This window comes from Osmerus mordax, chromosome 11, assembly GCF_038355195.1.
Source record: "Osmerus mordax isolate fOsmMor3 chromosome 11, fOsmMor3.pri, whole genome shotgun sequence".
NCBI lineage: Eukaryota > Metazoa > Chordata > Actinopteri > Osmeriformes > Osmeridae > Osmerus > Osmerus mordax.
The window spans coordinates 5,002,067-5,009,426 of record NC_090060.1 but is presented as its reverse complement, the minus strand read 5'-3'; positions in this window follow the sequence as shown (position 1 = coordinate 5,009,426).

Below are 7,360 nucleotides of genomic sequence, written 5' to 3'. Positions count from 1 at the left end.
TAGCCAGACAACTATATTAGCTAGCAAGTTCCAATTGCCTGGCTGCCCCTGGTTATCTAACCAACTGTGCTTTCTTCTCATTCTACAGTTTCCGTTGATATGTTTCTTTCCCTGACGGCAACCATCTTGCTGTCTGACAGGCAGGTCATCCAGGGTTGAGTATCCCGCCCCAGGGTAGAGGTGCCTGTGTGAATACATTAGCCTAATCGCCCCAAGGCTGTGCTGTGTTTAAACACGCCAGAGTGAAAACATTGTGTTACCGACCCAGGCTCTGTGCTAGTGTTTCTAACAGGCAGTGACTGTCAATGAATCCCTATCATTTGTCAATCAGCATGGAAAACAACTCAACGGTTGAAATTGTGCAGTGAAAGGGAAGGCAGATGAGAGCCGACCTGGGAAACAACCTCGGTCAAACAATAAACTTCTCAATGATCAGAAAATGACTTGATTTTTCCCAAGATGTGGTGTGAAAAACTCTCTCTCTCTCTCTCTCTTCTCTCTCTCTCGTCTCTCTCTCTCTCTCTCTCTCTCTCTCTCTCTCTCTCTCTCTCTCTCTCTCATCTCTCTCTCTCTCTCTCTCTCTCTCTCTTTCCCTCCCGTTCTCTCTCCCCCCTCTCTTCTTCTCCCCTGGAATCCTCTACCTTGTTCCAATCATAACTGCAGGACGGTGGTCGGGGGGCAGAAGAGAAGGACGAGGTGATGGATGTCTTTTCAGCACGGTGTTTGTTCAGCGCATAGCTGGAGCCCAGCTCCGAGTGAGTGACGGCTTCTGCACGGGTGACAGCGAAATGGATACAGAGGAAGAAGAATAATAACGTTTAATGGACTTTCATGAAAAGGCCCGTGGATTCCACCGTTTTTGTGCGTGGGTGTGGGTGTCTTTTGTGTGCGTGCGGTGGAGTGTGTGTGGGTGAGTGCATTGTTGTCCGTGTGTGGTACGTGCGTGTGGTGTGCGTGTGTGTTTGGAACATGAACAGCAATTGCCCGTGAAACGTCAGGCCCCAGCCGTGGCGCTGGCCTGTTTGGCTGGCGGAGAGGGGGGGGGGGGGCGCTGGTGAGGCTGCGGAGGCAGGGGGGGGGGGGGGCTGTTCTGGAGTGCTGCGTTGCAGCTATCAATCTCCACCCTGCAGCCTGGTGACGTGCTGGATGGGCTCTGATGCAGCGACCAGATGTACTTCCCAGTCTGTGCTCAGATCAGGTCTTACCCTGGATCTCTGAGGTGCTGCGTCTGTCGTTTTGTTGATCTCTCTCTCTCTCTCTCTCTCTCTCTCTCTCTCTCTCTCTCTCTCCCTCTCTCTCTCTCCTCTTTCTCAGCGTTTCTCCCTCCGCCCTTCCACTCCAGGTCTATGTCCACACACCCCTCCCTCTCTTTTTCTTCCCCTGTCCCCTCCCTCCCCTTCTCTTGCCAGTACCAGGGGAAGTGATTGGAAGTGACTGCATGGGGTAAGAGGGCTTTCCGCTGGCTCAAGACAAGGAGAGGATTGTGTGTGTGTGTGCATGGGTGTGCTCAAATGTGTGTGATCAGGTGTTTGTGCGTGTGTGTGTGTGTTCAGGTGTCTCAGTTTAGGTAACTGCGTGTGTGTGTGTGGTGTGTGTGTTCATGGGTGTTCAGGTGACTAGATTGGATGTGGCTGCAGGGGTGAGCAGGGTGTCAGAGCCCTCCCAGAGAGCGCCAGGTTGAGCCCAGCTCTGAGCCCCGCTCAGCAGCCCGGAAGGAAAGGAAGGTGAGGAGGTCTGTTAGGAGAAAGGGAGAGAGGGGAATGGAGGGATGGAGAAGGAGGGGGGGGGGGGAAGTCCGCTCTTTATATAGTCGTTCTGCCATGGGGCACTTCAGGGCCTCTTACAAGGTCAGTGGGTTTGCAGCCCAGAGAGGTTAAGGGATGAGTAAAGCATGTTTAACCTTGTTTTTGCTCCACCTTCAACTCTTCACATCAACACACAGCCAGGAATACACAGTGCACACATTCCTGATCTGAACGGAGCATGAAAATGCCAACGTTAGAGGGGTGTGTGTGTGTGTGTGTTTGACCTCGGGTGTCCTTCAAGAGGACATTCTCGGTGTTTTACAGTGCCTACATGCATGCTAGTTGTGATCGGTGTTTAGTGATTAAGTGTGTGTAGGTGCGTGTCGGAGTGCCTGCTGTGCAGATGGCTACCTTTCCCTAACCAGTCAAAACATCTCTGTTCTATAAGTGTTCATCTCTGTGGAGATATTGATCTCAGTGGTTGTTTGGCATCATCGTATCAATAACATTTCTATCATACAGATTGAAAGGCTCGTCTGTACGCATGCATGCCCACACGTGCACACACACACGCTCTCACACACACACGCTCACACACACACGCTCTCACACACACACACACACGCTCACACACACGTACTAACACACTCCATCTTCATACAATATTCTACTAGACAGGATCTATCACCTTGGTGTAACTGCACAACAATTGATCGACTGAACACACACTGTATTGATTGATATGAAATACACATATGTAGTGTGTGCATTCGCGTGTACAGTTGAATTTACAGTTTAGTGTTTCAGTCTGACAGCTAAGATGAATGCCCTCTGCAACCATTATTGACAAGAATGATTAAGCAACAACCATCATAATCCAAACACGATTCATCAGACATCAGAATTAACAGTCCATCATGATGCCAGTACATTTTCACAGTAAATGTTTAAACTGTAGTTTTTTTTTCGATTGGCCAAAACCTAAACTATGCCCCTTGATCTAAAACAAGAGTGGTTAACTGGACAGTGTATTAATAAGTGTATTAATATTAACCAAATATGCTGGAATTTCAGTAATTTAATCAGTGCCAGAATGGTCCAAGTAAAGTTAAATAAAGTTGAGATTTAATTGCAAATTAATTAAATCAATTACAAAGCGAACATGTTACAAAGTGAAGGTTTTAAATTTCACTTACTCTACCATGATTATTGTAAAATTGGAGAGAGATATTTAAGAGTAGAGCCAGGAGAAGGACTAAGAGAAGCCAGACCTGAGGCTCAAGGCCCACAGCCTACAAAATACAGCTTCCAGAAGTTTATTATTGTAACATGGTTTACTTATATGGAAATGATGTCTGCAAATGGTTCCAACATTTAGATTTCATAAACCGTAAAAATAAATGCTATGTACATTTGTTATATTATAACCGTAACTTCATATGTAACAAGTTAGTTGACACATATTCTCAATGTTATAGTTTATTGATTGAACTAAATAAATTCAATCACACAATTTCACTTCTCAATATGACTTGACTTCATATGATAAACAATGGATAGCACCATCCTCCCATTGGAAAATATCCTTGTCTGTATGTTGTTTATGTAGCTATGCCTCTGTGTGAACAACTCTATCTGTTCAGACAGATGACACGCCTAACTGACACTGTGTCGATGTCATGGCAAACATCATCCTCGTCATCAATTAGGACTACAAGTGAAACGCCATGACATGAACGCCTCAGAAAAAATTGTCAATAAAATGTTTCCCACGGCTAAATCTTATCCTGTGTTTTTTTGGTCTGAGAAACTGGATTTTCCCTCCGCATCTAATTAAGTTCACTTCATCTTGATTTTTATCTCAAGGCTTTCATTTATCTCCCCACCATCTCTCTCCAGTGTATTATCCCATTCCTACAAGCTGTAAAAGTTTGCTGTAAAACACACTCTCATTGCTTCTGTGCTTAACCTTTAGGGATGGATGGTGCGAGGTGAGGAGACTAACGGGGGGAGGGGAAATGGGGAAGAGAGGCGGGAGAGAGGGGGGAGAGAGTGGAGAGAGAGGGGGGAGAGAGGGGGGGAGATGACTGGCCTTATGGTTCTTAATTACCTGCTGAGTGAGGTGTGTGTTTCTGTGTCCGACTTTTATGTGTGTGTTTCTCTGCAGACGATGTGTCTGTTTGTGTTCTGTGTGGTGCATGTGTGTGTCTGCGTGCATCATTGTGTGTGTTCTGTATGTGTGTGTGCGTGTTCTGTATGTGTGTGTGTTCTGTGTGTGTAGGTGTGTGTGTGTGTGTGTCAGTGGGGTGGTCCTATGGCCCAGCCTGAGATGAATGTGCAGAGTGGAGACAGCTGCTGTAGGACAGCCCAGGTCATTAAGGTACAGACCGCCACTGAAACAAGCTAAAGAGCCTTCGTTTGCAAAAACAAACATGACGGACGGCGAAATGAAAGAATCCAAAGTCCAGGAGACAGACACTCTATGGGGTCTTGGGGAGGAGGGATGGAGAGGGAGGAGAGGTGGAACGGAGGAAGCCCAGGAAGCCCTGGAGCAGAAGTGGGATCCGGAGAGTTCAAACAGTTTGGAAGTGTGTATTTGTACAAGCGAGAGCTTTAGAGAGGTGGAAAACAAAGCAAGGATTATGGGAGATCATACGAGACCCCCTACCTTCTCCCTCCAGCCCGCTCGCCCAGCACCTAAAACACACACCCGTTAGTGAGGGGTTAGTGTTCATGAAGAAGAGTGCACTGTGTATCGCATTCTTAAACTGGGTCAAATTCGTACCGGCTAGTAGTTTCACTTATAATGATGGTAAGGATCGGACATAAAAAAACAACACTGTATTTATTACTGTGATGTATTTCTGTCTCATTAACTGTGTGTTATTTTACTAGCCTCCTCAGCAACACACTGCGAACCCTTTGCATATCCATAATTCTCCAATCAGGGAGATGCTGTCAGCTCATGGTGGTCACATGGTGACATGAACTTGCTGCTTGTTCATGAGGTGTGGGGCAGATTAGTTGGGTTTGGGGGCAGGGGGAGGTGTGTGCGTGGTGCATTGTTAGCGGTTTAGCCCTAGTATTTGAGTGGTACCTTCAGGTAGCCTAATCAGACCATCAGAACAGTCATAGAAAAGTTTGCTGTTGGTAAAATATGTTTTGTCATTTTCCATGCTATATTGGACAGTTTTAAGTGAAGTGTGACAGGAAAGGCAGGGAGATTAAGAGGGGAAGACATGCAGCAAAGGAGGCAGGATTCAAACCCAGGCCTCTGTGGTAAGGCCTCCTACATGTTAAGGCCTCTGTGGTAAGGCCTACATGGTACGTAGCACTTGTCCGGTGAGCAACCGGGGGGCCCCAACCATAGAAGTCATTTTGTGGAAATTTTGGCATCAAGTATTATTGAGAGACTTTCCTTTGCAAATGAAAGAGCAGAGTGAGGCCTAGTCAGGTTGTGTGACTGGTGGCCGACTGCTGGCTGACTGCTGGCTGACTTCTGGCTGACTGCTGGCTGACTGTTCCTCCACTGCCGCATCTCTCCATCTCTCTAACAAACTATGCCCCAGAGGCCGTCCCTCAGAACTTAATTTTATTAAATTTGTGATTTGTTTGTGTTTGTGTGCCGCATAGCGGGGTGGAGGGGGGGGGGGGGGGAGAGGAGAGAGATAAATGAACGAGTGAGAGGGGGTAGTAAAGTGCGGGTGAGAGAAACAGAAGGCAGCGGGGGGACGATTAGTGTGGCGGCATCCATCAGTGGAGAGCTGTGGCCTGGTCGATTCCTGCCGACGCAGGGACATACCTCACACGGCCCTGCGGACTCACACTGCGGCACCCACACGCACGCACAATCGCAAGGAACCGCACACAAACACACAATCCACCTCGGGAGGTTATTGATGTGACCTTTCGCGGCGTGTCACCTATGCCGCAACAGAGTGAGGTCGCGACGTAACAACTGCTTTCACAAAGGTCCCGCCCTCTTCCAATCCATCTCTCTCAGGCTTCTCCATTCTGTTTATACCCATCTTAATCCTTAGTACCTCCATATCCCTACAGAAGCCTTTTTTTGGTGTGTGTGTGTTGTCCTTCCATCCCCTCTTGCTTCCCCTCTGACAGCCTGTATGTAGCAGCACCACTTAATATCTCCATTTATTATGCTGCCATGCATATTGCATCAAGTGTGTGTGTGTGTGTAGATACCGCGTAGATACGCGTGTGGGCGTGTATGTGTATACGAATGTGTGTGTGTGTGTGTGTGTGTGTGGAGTGCTGTGTGACATGGCAGTTGGAGACAGATGTGTTTGCACAGTCATAAATATCATTAAAATTACAGGCCAATGCTTTGCCCGGCTGACACAGACTATGAAAACAAAGGCCAAACAGACTTTGTCCCTGGTGTTTGTCTCATGTTAGCGAGTGTGTATGTGTGCCGTCTGGAGCGACAGCCTCACTGTGGAGCGTGGAGGGAGAGCCCCGGCAGAACCACATGTGTTTCTGCCTGCGTTCCTGCCTGTGTTTCTGCCTGTGTTTCTGCCTGCGTTCCTGCCTGTGTTTCTGCCTGTGTTTCTGCCTGCGTTCCTGCCTGTGTTTCTGCCTGTGTTTCTGCCTGCGTTCCTGCCTGTGTTTCTGCCTGTGTTTCTGCCTGCGTTCCTGCCTGTGTTTCTGCCCGTGTTTCCGCGTGTGTGTTCGGTCACACAACGCACACAGTGAAGTGCCGGCGGATGTGTGCGGGCGCTCGTGCGTTCGGGAGGCGCGCGCATGAGAGTGTGTTTTCACGTGCGAGCTGGGCGGACAGACGTGGGCATGGCAACGATTAGAGGCTAAGTGTATTTGCAGCTGACCTCTCAAGTGAGAGAGGAAGGCTCAGGTTGGTTTGAACCCATTAGCCCCCCCCCCCCCCTTCCCCCCACCACCACCATCCCCACACCTCCTCTCCTTCTTTTCACTCTCTTTACCATCTCTTTCCATCTTTCTTATTCTCCGGCCCCTCCTCAGGCCTCAGTTTTTGGACCTCCCCCCCCACCCCATCTCTGCTGTAGCTAGACTGCCCTTGTTGCTGGGTGTATATAAAGTATGGGTGTTTTAACTGTTCCAGCTAGACCAGTTAAGGGATAGAAATACACTTTGAACAAGAGATGAGGAAGAATAAGAAGAGAATATTGTCGAAATGGAGAAAGAGAGAGTGACAAACGGAGAGGAGAGCTCAGAGGAAGATGGTGAAAAGTGTTTGTGTGTGCCTTGTGAAACGAACAGAAAAGTGTGTGAGAGACGGAGAGGAAGTAAGAGGGAGAGAGAGAGAGAGAGAACAAGAAAGAAAGAAAAAAAAAAGTTTTTTCTGTCGTTGGCGTCTCAAGTGGCGGCTCAAACGGATTTATGGCCAGTCGCTGGCCAGCTTGGCGGCGGAGCCCAGACGAGGGACGATGGCGCTCAGGGGGTGTTGTGCCACGCATAAATCACCCACCTGGAACGAGTACAAAGGCTGGCATCGCCGTGGCAACGTGCCACTCCCGACATGCCATTTGTGTGGAAATGACGGGAACAGGCATGCTGATAATGGAAAAAGATCTGGCCAACTGTTTTCTCCAATTCCCTCCTTCCCTTCTCCTCTCTCG